Source organism: Lates calcarifer, linkage group LG4 (assembly GCF_001640805.2).
Source record: "Lates calcarifer isolate ASB-BC8 linkage group LG4, TLL_Latcal_v3, whole genome shotgun sequence".
NCBI lineage: Eukaryota > Metazoa > Chordata > Actinopteri > Centropomidae > Lates > Lates calcarifer.
Window position 1 is genome coordinate 20,572,193 of NC_066836.1, and position 20,560 is coordinate 20,592,752.

At 41.9% G+C, this 20,560-nt stretch overlaps 1 protein-coding gene across 5 annotated transcripts in view; it reads right to left on the reverse strand.

Annotated features, from left to right (window-relative positions):
• Positions 1-20,560, reverse strand: part of rnf220a (ring finger protein 220a) — a 170,478-nt gene that overhangs the window by 134,400 nt on the left and 15,518 nt on the right. The window lies entirely within an intron of this gene.

Consider the following 20,560-nt stretch of genomic DNA (forward strand, 5'->3'; position numbering starts at 1 on the left):
GGGAAATACAGTAATACAGAGACCAAAACAGAGGTAAGAGTGGCATGAATACTGGGCTTAGATTCATTAGATGACCAGTAACCCACCTCTAAATAATCGCTAATTCTTTGTTAACTTTATGATAAGATGCCAAGTGTTAAGTTGAGTTAACAGCTCAGCCCCAGGTGGCCAAAATTCAGTTATTGCAGGTTTAAGATTGACCTACAAATTGCCTCAGCAAATTGCATTGCCATTATTAGGTCTTTTGCCATTTGTTACATTCAAGTAAGATTTTTTGACTTTAAACTTTAAGTGTTGTATGTCTGCGTGGTAAGGTTTGATGCTTTTTCATTGTGAAAGGACCAGAAAACCAGACAGAGCATTTTCGTTTAAGGAAAAGATCACTGCATATTGCCTTACGCCCAAGTGTATATTTTTTCATACCTTTAAAGAATACAGTAAGGTGGTCTAAACAGTTTGAGGTCTGAGCAATTGTCCTCTTGGACCACAGTTTCTGTAGCGTCCTGCAGGGCGTCCTGCATGCCTAACAGCGCATCATGACTATGATCAGTATCTAAAGGGGATCCTCTGGGGCAACATAAGTGGTAGTTAGGGAAATGATGGTGGTTAGGATGAAGAACGTGCATGTTTAGGCCTGGGAGATACAGTGGGAGCTTTGTACATATTGTGTTTGTGTCTGCAGGTGTACCGGACAGTGGGAACTCCATATACATTGTTGTTTTGGGGTTGTATGTTATGATTAGGGAAGGGCAAGATCCCAGCATGGGTCAGGACTATGGCTGTGGGTAATGCATATGTTCATGTGTGTGCTGTCAGTATGCAAGAACGTCTGTGCTGTATGTGTGTAACAAAGTGGTCTCTAAGGCCCTCTAAGGCAGCAGGTATCCAGTTCTTGTGAATCTACCTCATAAATTCCCCCAGAAAACTTGGACCAGACCCCTATGGAAATTACACTGGAATTATTAGCACACATCCAAACAAATATGTCACACACACATACACTCTTCCTTTACTTATGCCTCATTAGCACTAATATTGGTTCACATAGGTAAATTTACGACTGGGCATGTGTACAGACAGCTAATCAGCAACAGACAACAAAAGGCCCCTCTGTGGTTACAAGATAAAGGAAACCATCAGACCATACACACACACACACACACACACATACACACACCTGTAGCTTGCAGATAAGCACTGGCCTTTGATGATAGAAACAACAGGTTCTGATTTACTACTTTGGATAACTGCAACAAAATGCCTGATTATGCTTCCCTCACTGTGTGTGTGTGTGTTATGCGAGTGGTAGGCAGTTGATTTGTGTGGTCTCTCTGATGAAAGCAATCTGTCACTGGGTGGCTACACTTGTGTCAGCCGGTATCATGTACGGCTGCATCTGCGTGTATTGTGAGCACGGCGTGTAAAGGTTGCGTCGTAGATTTACGGCCGTCTCCCATGGCGAAACATCCAACACGGTTCTTCCTGTAGCGACTGACAATGGACGGTGGATTAACGGTCCGCCTTCAGCCTTCCTCCCGTCTCTCCCTCTCCCTCCCTCTCTCTTTCTCTGCCTCACTGTTTCTCTCTGCTTGTTAAAATCCAGCTCCTAATTAGTGCTTGTGGAGCCTGGTGATATACTATCTGCTATCTTTCTTACACATGCTGAAGAAAAGGAGACATTTATTTTAGTGGTCCTTGCTCTTTCTCTTTTCTTTTCTGTGTCGCCTGGACAGTGTCTGATTCCTTATCTGCTCTGCTCCCTCTCTCGCTCTCCTTTGTTCTCCATTTAGCTCTATTGCTCTTCTCCTTTCAGCCTGTCTGTTGCTATGTCAAATTAGTTCATGTTCAGACCAGAATTAGCACTGTGTCACAAAAATGCAGCCTCCTCGTTTGTTTCAATCAGACCATTGTGTTGGCTCAGCAGGGATCCCGTCCTCAGAGGATTCTGCCAAAAAAGTGCAGTGACATTTTCTTCGACTGCAGTTTGGCAATTGGCAAAACAAAAAAGTGTAAGCATTCATTCCTGATTGACAGATAAATACCTTATACTGTTGTATCAATACATTTCTTTTTCCTGCTCCTGCACTCATTTTGGGTTGGATGTGAACGCACGCACATACATATTATCCACATTCTTTGCTTCATATAATTTTGACCATAGTAAAAACGGATGGGAGAGGCTATAGTTTAAGGGATATAAATGCATCAACCTCACTGCTTCATTTCAAGTTCTTGCTTATAAAGTTTAACACTGGAATCAGTTTTAAATTTCATTAGCAGTATTTCAACTAAACAAGATCTGTTTCAATCAAGTAGATTTTAAAATGTGTTTCATTAGTGATCATTTTATCATTTCACTACATCATTTTATTTTATTCATTTTAATAAATTTAAAAAAATGTCCTCACTATTTAACAGTGTCAGTAGTGAAGAAACAAGTCAGTAGAGGAGAACTGTTGTGTGCACAAAACCTCACACAGAAAGTAACCAGACAGTGGAATCAAAGCTGCCAACATGTACAAGAAGTCGTTAAAGAACAGTCCACAGTGTCATGCTGGTAAAGACCATGTGAAATGGCTGAAAGCTCTGCAGCAAGTGAGAGGACCTTGGGTTGGGCCTAGGTCCTAGGAACTTGAACATTTGTTATTCTCACACAAATCTTGACATAACATTTCATTCAGTAAAATGTTACAGGAAGTTGTTGTAATCATTTTATTTCATTCTTGTTTCTGTATTTTACATGTTATCTGTGCATCTTTGCATCTCTCTCTCCCTTTGCCCTGCTCTTCTTCTCTCTCTTTCTTGCCTTCTGCCTCTCTCTCAGTGCTGAGGCCATACATCTCTCTAACAGGCACTATCTGCAGCCCTAAGCCCTAATGAGGCATCATAAGGCGAACAGTTTGCAGCAGCGCCGTGCTCCTCTTTTATTTGCCAAACCATATCTCTTCCTCTCCCCCCCCCCTCCTGACTGCCCTCTCCTCGTCTCTCAATTGCTCTATCAGTCTGCCCTGCTCACCATATCTCTCCTTCTCTGTCTCTTTCCTCCCCTCATTCTCTCCATCTCCTCCCTTTCCCTCGCCCTCTCTCTCTCTCTTGCTCTTCCCGCCATTGTAGTTTATCTCTCTTCTCATTCACCCATTGAGCTTCCCTCTCCACTCTCCCCTCTCCCCATCGCGTGGTGGTTTGAATCATATCTGGCCGTCTACATATGCTAAAGCCTGTGTAATTACAGCAGCTCTTAAATAAAGACACGCTCCTAAAGCTGTCGGCTGGAATCACAGCCAAACAAGGCAGGAGGGGCCTCCCAGCAGCAACAAAGCTGTCATAGATAGCTATGGATTTATCACTGGCAACAATGAGGGGAGAGGGAGGGAGTGAAAAAATATATTTCACATATTGCCTGAGACAGAGCAGAGGGTAAATCCACCTACTCTAAAGTTTAATCATGTTTTCAATGGGAAGAAAAATGTAAAAAATTGAAATGAGATGGAAGGACAGAGGAAAAAAACGGAATAAAGAGCGAGTTAGGCAGACAATCAGTGTAAGAGAATGCTGCAAAAAAAGTCGAAAGTGGTAGATTTACTAATTTGGCAGTTTATTAGGTACACTTGGCAAAAACTAATGCGGCCTAATTCCAAAAGCCCTGCAATAAATCCTGCCTTTATGAAGGATATAATGTTCAGTTTTTATTGATATTGTGTTTTTTTATTTAGCTTATCCTCACTGATATGAATAGGGTTGGCAAAATAACAGTCATGCAATACAATTAAACAGTGGCACAAACTATATCCTCCAAAATGGGCCATTTACTCCTCCATGGCATTTTATTCTCAGGACTGTACATCATTTCCTTCAATAAAGCATTTTATTAATTATAAGAGGGAAAAAGCTCTCTGAGATAATGAGCTTGCAAGCAGTTAGTTTTGTCATTAATGGAGCTTTAAGTTTACACTTTCTATTCAAAAGATGTATTCATACCACTGACTCCTGTCTCCTAACTGTCTCTACAAGCATGCCAGCTAATAAGCTACGATAGCATCTTCCATTTTATCCTCTCCAGTTTTCCATTCCCTCAAAGGTTAGCATGGTAAAGACAGTTTACTACTGATCAAAGGTGCAAATCTACAGGTGAAAGTTCGCCAAAGTTGAGCATGACAAATTTGCAAGGATTTACTCTATCACCACAAACAAATCCACTCATCATGGTGATTCCATTGGAATGATTTGATTTTGCTGCAGAATGTCATCATTTTAAATGTTGGTGTGACCAGGTCTTTAAATGTATCCTCAATCTCAGATTCATTATCCAGTATTTTTGAGATGTAATAAATTAATCACAAAACTTGATCTACCTCCAATAAGCAATACAAATCATGTTGAGTAAAAACAGGTCAGGTAAATGCAGTACCATGTGTAGACATCAAATACAAATTGAGAGAGATGTGTATTACAAGTGAGCATGAGAACAATATATCGGGATAAAATACTACTCACTTGACCCTATTTCTTGGCAACACCATCTGAAAACACTGCATGCATTATCAGCCTCAGACCCATTTGACAGCTCTTTAAAACAACAGTGTTGGAAAGTCTCCATTCCGTAAAACAATTTCCCCCCTGCCCAACAAAGATATCTATTCAAGCCTTACATGTCTCCCTGCCCATAAACTCCTCCTGTCTGTCAAAATGTAACAGCTAAAGTCAATATTATCCATGCATCTGTGCTTTTAGGGATGGATTTCAAGTGTTCGGCCTCTGTATATCATCTGTCTGTCCTTGAACCTGGACTGACTACACCTAAATGAGAGATCCATGTGATGGTCCTCTGCTCTGGTTTTACTGTTTTCCTCCTCTGGTCCTCCTCTTTTTCTATTTTCTGCACTTTTTTCCTTTTTCCCCTCGGATTTTGATAACATTTGTCACTATCATCGTCATCCTCACCTATTGCTCATGATTTCACCAGCCTCACTTTACATGTCTTTGTCTTCTCTCATCTTCCTCCTCCTCTGCATCCTCCCACTCGCTTCCCCTCTCTTCATCCTCCTCCTCATTCTCCCTCCCTCATTCCATTTCTCCCTCTCTCTTTCTGTCTTGACTTCTGTAATTCATCAGTGCAAGCAGCAGTACAGATTGATCAGCCTCTAAAGGCAGTGCTGTGTGTGCTGCTGATGTAGCAGTAACCTCCACTGAATAGTGAACAGTGTGTGTGTGTGTGTGTGTGTGTGTGTGTGTGACCGGCACTAGGGGAAAGTGGAGGGGACATTTTTTAAAATGTATTAATCGTTGTGGTAACAGGGGATGAGAGTGGTTGAGACAGGCCCATCTTTTGAGAGAGCGACCATATGTGACACATACACACATGCCTACACACACACACACATACACACACACTCACACACACACAGCTGCATTCTAATATCCCGAGGGTTCAGCCCAAGTGCTTTACACCCTTGTATCAGCCACAACACACAGACACACACACATCTACACTGATACCTTAGATGCAATCCTCACTACACACACAAACACACACCACCTATGGGGAAATACAAGGCAATTTATCACTAATCACTAGACTCCCTAACTTTGTATTCATCTGGATTTCCTATGATTAATAGCTTTCCGCAGCAAACTTTATCTCTCTGAAAACTGCATTTGAGTGTGAGTGTGTGTGTGTGTGTGTGTGTGTGTGTGTTTGGAAGTAAGTGCTCCAAAGTATAAGCAGACATAAACCAGTGTTTAATTGTTTGGGGAGAGAATGTTGGATTAGCCACAAGATTACTCCTTCTATTGCATCTTTCACTGTGTTACTCACACTCTACCTCTTTTACCTCTTTCTCTCTTTTAGCCTTTTGAGTTGTGCACTCCATCCAACAGGATATGGGATGCAGGGAAGGGGAGGGGGGAGGATGTAAAGGAGAGAGAAGAAGAAAAGAAGGAGATAATGAAAGAGGTCTTTAGTGCTTTTCAATTCATTTCTTTCTTTTATACATTTATCCCTCTTTCTTTTGCGTCTAGTGTGCACAGTCTCTACAGATTGCTGTAGAAATATGGCTGTTGTAAAGGCAACTTTGATCAGTTCTGCTGACTAAAATTCAAATTTTTAAGGAAACAATTTATCATCCATCAAGCTTGTAGCGCAAAAGAATATATGGGGGAATCTTGAGGAATATTAATAGATTAAATTATCTTCTGTCTCTCACAGCTCCAACCCATTAAAAGATCACTTAAAGTGGCTGGAATCATCTAAAATCTGTTTATTAACTTGTACCACTTTGGTTTTTGATGGTAGATTGTGTGTGGTTGAGCTGTCTGCAGGACTAGAGGGCAGAAGGAGGAGGAGGAGGAGGGGAGAGGAGATGAGAGCAAAGCAGGAGGAGGAGGAGGAGGAAGGGACGAAGGCAACAGAGGAGAGGAAGCAGAGGAGCTGGCGAGTGGAGGAGAGGTGACAAGGCGTCGGGGACAGACAGAGGCATGAATAATTTATCAACACTTCTGATGGACAGATTAGGGGAAAAAATGAAGAGAGATGGAGCGAGAGAGAGAAAAGGGAGGAGGGGTGGAAGGGAGGGAGAGAGGAAGCGAGATTGAAAGCAGAGGAAGGGGAGGAATAAAATGACAAACAGAAAGAGAAAGAGAAGAAGAAAGCAAGTGAAGGGTGGAGGGGCCACACACTGGAGCTCTTTGATCCTAACAAACCCCTCTCACCCTGACACCACCATGCCATCTGTGGCCCACACTGTGTGCGAGTGTGCCTGTGTGTGTGTGTGTGTGTGTGTGTGTGTGTGTGTGTGTGTGTATAAGAGAGAGAGAGAGAGGGGAGACAGTGACAAAGGAACATGGAGACAGAGGGAAACAGATTCAGACAAGGTGTGCATATTGTGTTTTTTGTTCTGAATCAAGCTCAGCAACAAATTCAGCAAAAAAATCTCCCTGATTTATGTTGTGTCTTGGGTTTCAGTTTCTCATGTCCACAAATAATAAGAGTGTGTTAGTTTAAAAGAACTGATTTCCTTGATATTTGTCTCGGGACTGAAGAAGACAGCATCATTTCTCCTTGGTATTTTTATTTTATATGCTCTAATCATGATGTGATTTGTTGCTATCTAGGATTTTTTTTGAGGACATCATCCTAATACTTGATTTAAAACAAATGATTTTGAAATGTCATGTTGGAAATAAACAGTTAAAATCCCATGATGCAATCTGGTATAGAGGTTTGTAGGCCACAGATCAAACAATATATGATAGTACATTGCAGTACATCGTATGCGTTGTGCACAATGTTGCCAGTAGTGTACTATTTAAGGCATCCAGCTATCATGATGCTTTATGTAGGAAATAAAAATTACTAGCTGCCTTCATTTGTCAACCCTCTATTCAAATGCCACAATTAGCATTCTGACCACTTATAGATGTGCGTGCCACCTCAGGGTGTCGTGTGTGTATTGACAGGAATTATGAACATGGTGATGACAGGAGAGAGGTGGTCAAAGTGCCCTGAGGTGCTACAATGCATTAATTACATACATACATACACACACACACACACACATGACACACACACACAGGATGGTCTTTTAGTGTTATATGTGTCTTGCTATTAGACGTCAGACCACCTGTCTCTTGCACAAACACATGAAACATCATTGTCATCCACATGAAGTCCGTCAGTCTTCACCTGCTTTGACTTTCACATGTTCTTTTTGTCTTCTCATTTTCTCTTCCTCTTACTGTGAAGGCCTATTGGTGCACCTGCCTTTCATTATTGCAGCCAGCACTTTTCAGCTTATACCACTGACCGTGTGTGTGTGTGTGTGTGTGTGTGTGTGTGTATGTGTTCCTGTGTCGGCAGGAGCAGGGTCAGCGTGCGGCCTGCCAACGTTATGCTGCAGCTCTTAAACTCTGTAGACAACAACCCCACCATGTAGGAGACTGCGCCTCCCACCCCACACTACCCCCTAACACACACAAACTGCCATGACCGGTTGCCCCCGACGACCAACCATTACCAGAGACTTCACACTGTGCTGCCCGTGCCAGGTCACAAGACATGTGACCTGAAAGACTCACACAAACACACACATATGTGCAACAAGCCTTCCTGACATTGATGCAAAGTCAGTGTTGCTTTTTTTTCTGTTAAAGACTTTATTCCAACTGTTAGTATCTTAATGTGTAGGTTGTGTGAAGCTGTGGTCAGTATCATTTCTATATGACAAATGAGTAAAATGAGTAAAAGCTCCTCTCAGCTCTGCAGAGAGTTTTCATCTTTCAGCTCATTGTTTTGGTTTTTCAGGCTGCAACTTTAACATTTTGTTTCACTCAACCCACTGTGTGCAACCTACTTAGCACCGAACATCAGACAGACAAAGTTTAGCAACTACCTGGAGAACATGGTGGTGTGTTAAGCAAATATAGAGGCAAATACTTCCCTGAGGAGACCAAAAGTGAGGTAAAGGCAAAGTGAATACTGGGCTTCTGGAGCACAAATTCAAATGTGTGTTGTCCCATGTCTGCTGGATGTGTTAATACATAACTATATGATAATATGTCACTGTTGTGTTTACATTTTTTTGCGGCGCATCCAAGTTGGGACAAAGCCAGGCTATACCCCCCCCCCCAATCCAGTCTTTTGTTTAGCTAGATTCTAGATTAAATAAAACTGACGCTAGCTCCTTAAATAACACACAGATATGAGTTTGACGTTGATCTTTTCATGTCACTCTGAACAAAAGAAGTATGAAATGAAACATAAAATAACGTTGTTTGGTTCCTGTTTGTCTTCAAGACAAAAATCAAGATGTTGTCTTGTTTTCTAGCTATTAATCATATGTTGAGAGGATACAAAACCACTTCCTTGTAAGTCTTCTCTGTGAAGTTGCTGTTAGTGCTCACTCTGCTTTTTGTTAATACTTTGTTTCCTCTGCTGTATAGTGTTGTGAAGTGACAGTTTATGTCAGTAGCTGTTGTCTTGTAATGAACCAACCCTGAAGTCACTTCACAGTCTTTGGCAACTCACAGCCAAAGCCTTTAGTTAACACCATTTTCAGTGTGATTTGGGAGGCTGATTGTAATCTTCCCACCACTGGCCTTTAAGTCTTGACCCAGTCTTTGCGCGACACTGCTTTGACAATTACATGAACATACACACAGGGTCCCTAACAGTCTGCAAAGCCCCGACTGGCAACGTCCCATAGGTCATTAGGCTTCTTCCTGGAAAACAAGGCAGAGCTAACAAGTGCACTGCGAGGTTTAATGTGGTGTTAGCGTTAAGATGGGAGAAAAGCTCGTCTCTGTGGCTTGCTCGGTTTGTGTTTTTGCGCCCACTGACGATTTTTTTTCTTTCCAGAACCAAAACTGAGTGTGTAACAGACAGGAAACAGAGCAGGACAGATAAAAACCCTGAAGAACAGTAAACTAGGTCAGGCTGTGTTTTAAGGTTTGTGGTTTCACTCGCTAAATAATCTCTGTCTTACACTCTAATGTCTATGTGGACTTATATTAAACAATAAAAACTGTTTCATTGATTATACAATCAAATATATTTTATCTTATTTAACAGCGCTGCAGGAACAAGGCTCTCTGCTTATGAGGGAAACAAGGAGGAAAGATCAGGCTGTGTTTAGCACTTGTGCACTTATGCACACAGACACACACTCTTGCACACACAGACACACACACACACCCTCCCCTGTTGGGTGTAGAGGAGAATCAATATGTCTTTGAATGAGGGTCAGAAGGGTTGTCTGCCCAGGGAGAGCTGACAGATTTGCTCTCTTTTGCTCTGCTAAGCCCCTGCCTGCTTCTAACACCCCCTGACACACACACACACACACACATGTAGATGGAGAAACACACACACACACAAAGATGTGATGCTTCTCCAGGAGGGCAGAATTCCGAGCATTTTGCCGCAGGGATGTGATATTAGACATTCCACATCGAAATGAACCCCGCTGCGTCCCCCGCTGAGTGTGTGTATGTCCACATATGTGAGTGTGAGTGAGAGAATGGTGGTGGAGGCCAGGTTTGGACAAGACAACACGATCTACCCACACCCTTGGCAAGTGTTGTAACTCTGGGTAGGACACACACAATGACACAGAGAGCAGAGAGGAAAGAATGAAATGTATGAGGTTAAAAATGGACACATACAATTAAACCTGAACTGACATATACACTCAAACACACTCACACACACAGAGAAACCCCAAGAACCAGATTAGCCCTCTGCTTTTGACTTTTACCTCACATCATGGCAAACTACTGCAACTATCTCCCCCATCTGACTCCAAATAGCCCCAGCTTCTTCTAGGGTATCACAGGGAACCATATAGTCAACTTATATAAGCAGCCAGGACAGCAGAAGAACAAAGAATAGAAGGTGACAAAAACAAAGAAACTTGCAAAAAGATATTGTAGGATTCTCATTAAAGAAAGAAAGCAAGTTCTCTGTAACATCTTTTAAATCATCATTAGTCACTAAACTTTATTTCTTTATGTGTCCTTTTAGGTCTAGTGCATGGACACCCCTTGAATATTAACGACACTGTCACATTTTAGTGCTTATAATATCATTGTGCTCTACAGTGAGTCAAAACAAATCGTGTGTTTTTCTACACTGTATAACAGCTTGTTACTTTTATTATCTAAAATTATTTAGTGAAAACAAATTTTTAAAATTTGATGATCAAACATACAGGAATCCATAATAACTGATTACTGAATCAGCAGAGTAGCAGTTTTGTTGTCGAACAGGTGTGAAGTGGGCCGTGTGGTTTAACAGCACAAAAACACCACAGGGTTAAGCAGATAATAGTCTTAAATACTGGATATCCTCACTCATGATTGCAAAATTACACCTAATGGATATGATTACAAAGCTGATCAAAGTACCCGCAGCCGTTTGAAATGGATCATATGATATGGATTAAAAGAATGGAGTGATCAGGGGGACTGAAAGAGGGAAGAAAAATGATGAAAATGTACATCTTCACAAAATTACATTTTTTCACAGCTTGTTTCATGACTGATTGTTATTGAGCTTGTCATTGAAACATGTTAGAAGCATGAGAAATATATTTCTTAATACAATTTCTCTCTTTTCCTTTGGTTCTGAAAATTATTTTATTATGCTGTGTCCCTCAATGATCCTTTCACTGTGTGTGTGTTTGCTTTATGTTTTCATGTGCATGTGTGTCTCTGTGTGTACATGTGTGCATACATCCTGTGTGGTTAACATACTAGAGCAGCAATTAGTAATCACTCATGGAGCTAATGACATCAATCAATGAGCTTTTAAAACCAGCCATTTGATAATTACAACCGTCAATGGGCAGCCATGGATGTAGCACTGCGCTCTCCAGTACTACACACACACTCTCTCAACTTGCTCTCTGTGAATCTCTTCTTTGTGTCTTTCTTTCTCTGTATCTATTAATATGCCTCCTTCAACACCTCCAAAAGATATTTTCTGTACATTAATATTTTCTCCTTGGTCAGTAAGTTGAGATACCACAACATTATTTGTTAAAGGATTCACTGCAATAAATGAAGGAAAAATCAAAAGAGAGAATATTATAATTATTCAGAACAGCCTGTGTAAACCTTAAGTTTTAGGTAAATGTTCAGTTGTGTTTATGTGCTAAGATAACTTTAAAAGTCTCACTATCAGAAGGCTTTAATCTGGGGTGAAGACGACAAGGATGGAAAGAGGGAGAAATGGAACCAGAGACATTTAAACAAAATGCAGAAATGATTTGGTTACTGCCAAAGAACACTCAGAACTGAAACGACCAAAAGAGAGATGGATGTTTCTTTCTGAGTTTTACACACTTCCCACTTCTTTGTCATATTTCAGATTTAACCCACTGTCGATGCAGCCACTGTCTCCTCTCTAAACAACAGCAGAGGTTTCTTTTCTTTTAGTCAACTCAGGAAATGATTTTTTTGGAAGTTCTTGTCACTGACTCTGATCTGCAGTTCTAATTAACATTTCGATTTGAATACTTGAGTCACTGCAATTGGCCTTTCTGTCCTTGTCATTTTTTTCTTTTTTTTAAACCTCAAAATTGTGGCTGTACAGACTTTTGCTGGTGCATTTTATATCAGTGAGTGTGTTTCCTGTTTATGTCTGCAGACAAAGACATGAAACACAGCCAATATTAGAAGAACAATAGTACAGTTTGAAGAGCCATAAACACATACATCTGTTATGTCTGCAAAAAAAAAATCCATATGTCTCAATGGCTGTTGTGTCCAATATAAGATTGTTTTTTGTGACCTTGACCCTAAAATCAGTTTCACTCAGTGAAAATGAAGTGTCCGGGTGGCCAGCTGACAACTACAGGATCTGAATATGAGCTAACCTGCACATCATATAGGTGCAAGAGTATGCGTGTGTGTATGTCCATGGATGTGTGCATGTGTTTGTGTATGCGCATTTGTGTGTGTGTGTGGTGCAGATGCACAATTACCAGGCAGGCACGAATCGATAGGTGCCTGCTGACAGATGGATTAGCACGGTAAACAGATGATACACACACCGCTAAATTATTCATCCGCTGAACAGTGGGCAGGGTTTCCACACACACCCGTTGACGGGGGAGAAGAAGAGAGAGGCAGGGGGAGGGATGAAGGCAAGGAGTGAGAGGGGTGTGAATACAGAGGATGAAGAGCCTGAAGAGGTAACTGATGTTTTTGTAGCACAGGTCCACTAAAACTGATTCCTTCTTCATTTGGAAAATCACTGAGTGTGTGTGACCTGCAACAAAGGTCATTACCTGAACTGAAACCTGTGATTTTATGAGTGCAGTGTGTGTGTCTCAGCAACACCCGTGGACAGACTCCCTTGTCCTTCTAATGCCTTTCAGATATGCAGAGGCACCACAGGGTCAACGTGAAGTGCCTCGCAAGGCAGTTTGAGATACCAAACGCACACACGTGCACAAACGTCGACACACTCATCTTTCTTTATCCGCCGTCTTTTTCTGAAGTGTGGGCAAATCCGTGATCATCGACTCTTTATGCCTTTAACAAAGCCCGCCGCATGAATGCAATTTCACACACACATGCAAACACACGCTAGAAGTATGGAGAATGTTGTGGATAAACCTGATTATGCCATACGAGAGATATGCACCATTATGTTTGGAGTTGATGCACCTTTACAGCAGAAAAGCGGGGAACTTCTCATAGAGGGAGAGGACATCCCCTTTGAAATCAGTGTTCTCAGATGGCCTCTTGGTTGGAGCCGTCATGATACTCATTTGTGTGGGACTTTTAGGAGCAGATTTCGCTCAAATTTCCTATGAAAAGTGAATAAACCTAGAGCACACTGTAAGGAAATTACGGACATCAACTTCTGTGAGACCTTTATGTCTCTGGAGCTACTACAGTGCACTCCCAGTATTGAATGGTATAGATTTTGGTGCATGCAAATCATTTTGTGAGTATGCACACACACATCCAAACACACTGCATATAAAATACCCATTACTGATTTCTTTCTAAGGGACTTTTGCAGCAGATGCTCAGCTTTGCCTTCCTGTGACGGCCGAAACTTAAAAAACCGAGGAGGAAGAAATCAAATGTGATGACAGCACACAGGTTGCTTTATCACTAACCGCAGCTTTCAATTTCAAGAAAAGGAAATAAATAGTTCATGGTCAAATAATAATATAGAAAAACATACTTCTTCCTTTTTAAAAGATGTTTTTCACTTCCTAAAAAGCTACAGGTGCAAGTGGATTAGTTATTCTTGTCACATAAAGAAATAAGGTGTGTGTGTGTGTGTGTGTGTGCGTGCTAAGTAACGGGCCCATCCAGCATTGTAAGGCGACTGTGCATTACGAACAGCTAACGATCTCGAACCAGCAACACCACCCCTCCCCGCCACACACACACACACACAAGTCCACAAACTGTTCGCTTGCATCATGGCCGCCATCAGGAGGAACCAATCAGATTTGATGAATAATTCAATATTAAAGAAGGTGTGACCAAGTCTGGGAGGTGGGGGGGTGGGCCGCCTCTGCCAAGTGAGTGGGCTTTTTTGGAAACAGGCCTGCTGTTTGTGTATGCGTCTATGTGTGTGTGAAAGTGAGAAACGCGAGGGGGGTGGGGGGGTGAGGGGCTGTCACACTAGACTGCATCCACAAACTGGCTGCAGATTAGATTACTGAGGAGAGCACAGGAGAGGAGAACGGGGGGGTGAGGAGAGAAGGAGATGAGGACAGAATGGAGGGAGGGGGAAGAGAAGAGGAGGGATGGAGAAAAAGGAAGGATGGAGAAAGAGAGGCAGTGGCAGGAAGACTATAGAGAAAAGAATCTTTTAACACATCTGCATTAGGAGGCATCTGAATTCTGGAGCGCTGTTGAGAAAGAGCACGTCTGTGCTTCTGCCAAACATGCAGAGATACCTGCAGTCTGGTACAACATGGAGAATGGTATAGTGTAACATTTTCACTTTTCAGTTGGGATACTTTAGTTAAATCATGATGGGGATGTTGGGGATTACAAACGTGTTTTGCACTTCACTGGTAAACTCTGACAGTTACAGTATATTTATGTTTTTAGTGAGCTTTTGTGCTGTAAAAGCTGACAGAAAAGTGCAGAGGTAAGTTCAGAGCTGTGGCATGCCATGACCTTATGTGAGCTTGTGTGTGTGTGTGTGTGTGTGTGTGTCTGTGTACAGATATTAAAAGCTAAATGTGTGCTGCGTTGCCAGGTGTGCTGCGATTGTATGAGGCTCAGTGGAGTTTTAACGCAGGGTTTTTATTGGCCGAAACTGACATCACCAAGGGAACGAAGTGGAATTCCGGAACCTGGGACGTTATGGACCTGGCTCAGTGTGTGAGTGTGTGTGTGTGAGTGAGTGTGTGACAGAGACAGAGAAGGGGGGCTACAGAAATGCTGTCTCTCTCCACTTCAAAGCAACCTGTTTAGAGAATTCCCTGAATGCAAAGTGACATCCTGCCCTTACGGTGATAAACCCGATTTTACAAGTTTCTGCTGTTTCTAGAAAATTCCACAATCTAATCAAACAAGAGTGGGAGTAAAGGAAAGTACAGCATCATGTCACAGCATTAGCAGCATTTCAACTAAAATCCTATTTAAAGAGTGAAAATGCGGATGAATATTTGTGCAGGGTGCTACAGAGGGAATCCTCTCATGTCATCCTCTCCTCCTTCCTTCATTTGCCCTACACCAGCTCCAGTGGCTCATTTGTGTACCCTACTCCACCACACACACACACACACACACACACACACACACACACACAGTGATCTGTGTCCAAATGGAGTGGCTGGGCCGACAAAAGGCTCGACAGGAAGCGACTAATCCTTGATCTGCGCAGCGTCGCAACAATGGCCACAAGATTCACACCAAGCAACACACACACACACACAATTGCACGAGCACACACGCACACACACCCACATCCACGCATACACACTCTCATACACATAGACAATTGCTGCTTGGTTCCAGTTACCACCCAGAGAGAGAGAAAGGGAGGGGAAAGGAATGGCTTGAAAGATGAATGAAAAGAAATATTTCTGTACCGAATTTGAATATTTCATTAAAATATATAAATTAAAATGTTCCTAATAGCAAAAGCGAAAACTATCCTAAAGACACCATTAACTATCATTAGGTAATATGTGTACAATACGGATGGATCTTATAGTTGGAGGATGGTATTGACAGGGAAAGACACACACACTCTTCACCCTGGGGGAGCTGCCAGAAGGGCAGAAGGGCACACACTTGGGGGTAAACAAAGCCACCACAAGTAGGACAGTCCCCTATGTGTGTGTGTGGGGCTGAGTGTGTGTGGCACACAGTGGAGACTGACAGGGAGGCAACATGAGAGGGACAAGCCTTTTAACATCTGGCTAAGCACTGACAGGAAGACACACACACACACTTGCGCACAGGCGGGCGGGCGAGCAGGCGAGTCCCAGTCCTAATTATTAGAACACTCTTACTTAACTTAACCCTGCCACTAGACCGTGACAGGCAGAGATGGAGGGGGGTGGGAGGGGGGTGGGGTGGGGGGAGGAGGGCATATTTTTGTGAGGACAAGGAGAAGGATGAGCGTTTCTGTCTCCTTGGTTGGTTTTTAACTCCTTGCATGCCAGGGAAGTGAGAGAATCGCATGAAAATGAAGGAAAATTATTATTTTTTAAATGGAGAAACAAAACAAAAAAATCTAAACCGTTTGATTGACAGGTGGTCTGTGGGAAATTCTGTGTGTAAATCCCAGAATAATGACTGCTCAGCACTAAAGATGGAGACAAAACTCCAAACAAAATCTATTTGTCATCCATCAACATCAGAATCGGTATCATCCATCTTTTCCTTTGTGAGAAATCTATTTTTTCCCAGTTTATTTTTTCTGCTGCTGTTCGCAGTTTGTGCTACTCTGCCCCAGAAACAACACACAAACATGACATTTGCTCGGTGCAAGGTCGGACAAAAAAGAAAAAAAAAGATACACAAAGAAAGGAGGCAACATCGCTGAAAAAAGAACAGAAGAAGAAAGGCAGAGACGAGGATGAAGAGGAGGCCTCTCACTGTGTGTTTTAACAGCTGTGGGTGATGCACTCAGTTAAACTTTAAAACTGTTGTATGTCGATGGGAATACAAGAAGAACAAGACATAAAAAAAATGTTACAGGCAAAAGAAGCACATTCTGTCTGTGCATCGGTGTTATTTAACTAAACCCCTCCTAAAGTGAGTGCAGTAATTGTGGATATTGTTGCTATCTACCTGTCTGTGGTGAACTGTCAGAAGAATTCCTCTGCTTTTATTTCGGTCAGGCAGATGGGATCTGCATTTCAGCTCAGCATCTCACCATCCTCCCTCTTTCCTTCTCTCCTTCCCTTCCCACAAAACGCTTTTTTCCCTCATTGCTTTTATCCTTTCTTTTATCTCGTCCCCCTTCCTCTGCCTTCCTCCCTTCCTCATATGTTCCTTCCCTTCACTCTGTGCTAAAAGAATTTGTGTTTTCTTTCTTTTCCTGCCAGCGATTCCTGTTTCTTTTTTCAATCGTACATTTGTCTTCTAAGTGACTTTTTTTGCCCTTTTTGTGTTTACTGTCTATGTCAATTGTGAGTGGGAAAATACAGAGGAAAGAAAGAAAAAAGGAAGAAAGAAAGAAAGAAAAACAGAAAGTAAGAAAAGGAAGCTGGGTTGGGTATTCAGGGTCAGGTTCAGTGTAAATCTCTCAGCCTTGTAAATGTGGAGAGCACAGAGAATGTAAACAAACTTACTACAGAATGTAAACAGACTACAGCTGTCACACACTCGTATGGGGAGATGCACATACACACACAAGGAGAGGAGTAGAGGGGGAGTGAAGGAAAGATGGAAAAATGATGGTGAGATGCTACTGAGGAGCACACACACAAACAACCTCAAATCGACATGTTGCACAAAAACATCAAATCCCCTCTGTAAACAAACAAAAGTGCACTACGAGGGCGGATTGTTTCACTTGTCAACATTCCCATTAATTCCAATCACACATCCCATAATTTCATTCTCTCTTTTACTGTATGCACAAAACGCTTTTGAATCCCTTCATTCTCCTGCTAAAACCTCACAATGTGAATACAGTAAATGGTAAGAGCTTTTACCATAATATGACATGCACAGTCCTCTTAAGGCATGATGGGGCCTTTATGCACAGGTTTAGCAGCTGACAGGTTAGCGGGTTTAGTTAACAGCCAACGTGCCTGCCTGTGCAGTGCTGGGATTTGCGAGGGCTTAGCGTAGAGTAGGCCACTGTTGCCTGGAGTGGCATGCGCATGAGCTCGACAGAATCCCGCACAGGGAAGCTGGGGTTGTAGGGTTTTTCAAGTTGTTTAATTCCTTTTTTTGTGTGTGTGTGTGTGTGAAGCCAAGTAGCAAGGATCACCTCCACATCTGGGATTAACCTGTATAACAAGTGATTGGATTGTGATCAGATAAATTCAAGGTGTAAATCCAGGACAGATGTAAAAAGAGCAGTGTTGAGGATCTGCGTCACATTTAGGATCAGGTCACTTAAATTCATCTGCAATGAAATTTATTTTGTAGATTTTTTTAAAAAACAAAATATTTTACTACATTAAATGGATTCTACCCACAGATCTTGCAGACACAAAAATATGCAGATGATAGAATTCATGTCACACAGATCCATCACATCTTAAAGGGCATGGAAAATATTATTTTTGTTTTGAGTCAAAGATCGCCTGTCACTTGACATTTGCATGTATCTGTGATGAAAAGACTGTGAAACACAGGTGTTTATATTTACAAGATTTGGTGGAGTTCAACTTTGACGCTCTCACTTCCCAAATCAGATTTTAGAAGTTTTTAGATAGTCATCAGCAGTGAGTTTTCTAATATGGTGAAACACAGAAATATCTGCACCTGTTATTAATATTCATATGATCAGAATGTAATCAAATAATGTAAAAAAGAAGTGTATATCTGTACTGTTTATAGTGTCCATTTGCTCCTGAAGACCATAATATGCAACTGAAAGCTCCAGAAAAAGCTAGTAAGAGAACCCTAAGTTAACATAATTTTGTCTAAACTCCAGACATGATTAAAGATGAAATTAATAGTTTCAAATGCAGTGCATCTGTAGTCGCTGCATAGCAGCTAATAAAGCAAACATGTGACAGCTCAGTTAGTGACTCACTTGCACATGATTTGGATTATTGAGATATTGGAGAATAGGGAGCAAGCAAAATGATGTGTTTCCTGTCAGCTTTGAACACTGAATTATAATCAGCCATGTGTAATTACTGTAATGGAGAGATATCAGTATTTTAGCAACGGCTATAAATAGTGTCCATGTAAATTATATCAACATAGATAAGATACAGATTTAATGACACATAGTGGTTCAAAGTTCATAAGACAGACTAAAATCTAGTGTCATGCTGCTCTGAATGAACTATTACTGTATGAGTGTAGCAAACTTTAGATATTGATGACACTGTATGATCCCAAGCATTTAAAGCTCTTTTCACAGTGAGTCTGTTAGGAGGCCTCCACTGTACGTGCGAAGCAGCACAAAGGCTGCTAGTTAGCTAATGTGTGTGTGAAGCAGCGAGAGCACGGTCCTCATGGGATTGTACCAAAGTGTTGTTTGTTCTTTACGCCTCCACTGGACAGCCAAAACCAGTGAAGGAGAACCCATAATTCTTTTCTGTAAGCAGTGCCTCTGCACATCCAATTGCATTAGAAGCCTATGGTAGAGGTGGAGGCTACTTGTGCCAAGATTTAACCTGATTAGATACAGATTCAGCCGTTCCAAAAGACAGCACATGGAGCCCTGCACCCATCTCCTATTCTATTTCTGGCTTCAGTCTTAGTGTTCATGAATCTGTGGTGATAAGGTGGCACATATGGCAGTGACATACTCCACACACAAAATGAAAATGCACATGAAACAGGTCTGGATTTTAAGTTAAATCAGCAGACTAACGTCTCTAAAAATTATTATCCTACTCCCTATCACAAATGCAAGTCTGCCTTTCTCTTGTCTCTTTGTTCTTCTCGACCCTCTCTCAGTTTATGTGCTCTTTGATATCTTCCTCCTCTTTCTTATTCCCCCCTTGCCAGCCACTGGGTGTCATTTTCCCAATTTCCTTCTCTCCATTCCTTCCTTCATCCCTCTCTTTCTCACCCCTCTGTCTCTCCTGCGGTGGTCTTTTTATCGGATCAGTCTCAGGTCGTCGCCTCTGTCTCTCATGTGTTCCATCAAGGAAACATTCCTCAAACACACACACACATACACACACACACACACACTTCAAAGATGAAGAAGGATGGAAGGAAGGAAGAGTGAAGTTAAGACAAAAATGGAGGGATGTGATGAGAAGAGAGACTAAATAGTTAAAAACACAGAGACTTTTTTCTTCTCTTATACACTATAAGCACGTCTCTGTGCCTGTGTCTCTCCTAATTTGTCAACCAAGATCCGATGCAGCTTGTTGACATGTGTAGGAGATGTCGGTGCTCATGCTGAGAGCTGTTTGTGTGTCTGGAGGAGTGTTTGTGCATGCTTGTGTGTTTGTGCTTGGAGCTTGTACAATTCCTCTCCCACCTCCCTTTATTACACACACACACACACACACACACACACAAACATGGCCTGCCAAGATTTTGGGGTATGTGGGTAAATCTTTTGGCAACGAAGCTGCCAGCGTAAAGCTATGATGAATGCTGATGGCAAAGAGCATGGCCGGTCTCTGAACCAGTCATTCATACACACATACACACACACGAACACTAATCAGATTCCCAGTGCGTGAGGGCCAAATGGCATCCTTCCACTGGTGAATGTTAATGTGACCAGCGGAGCTTGCGGGCTTGTGAAACAAGAATAGGGAGAGCCAGGAGAGATGATGACAAGAGAACATAGATGGGATTGTTTTTTGGCGTGTGTGGAGCTGGTGTGTGAAAATTTGTTTTCTTTTACAATTTGCAGCAAGTTGTACTTTGGTTTTAATTTGAGAGCCAGAATTAGATTTGACTGTGTTTGATTTTA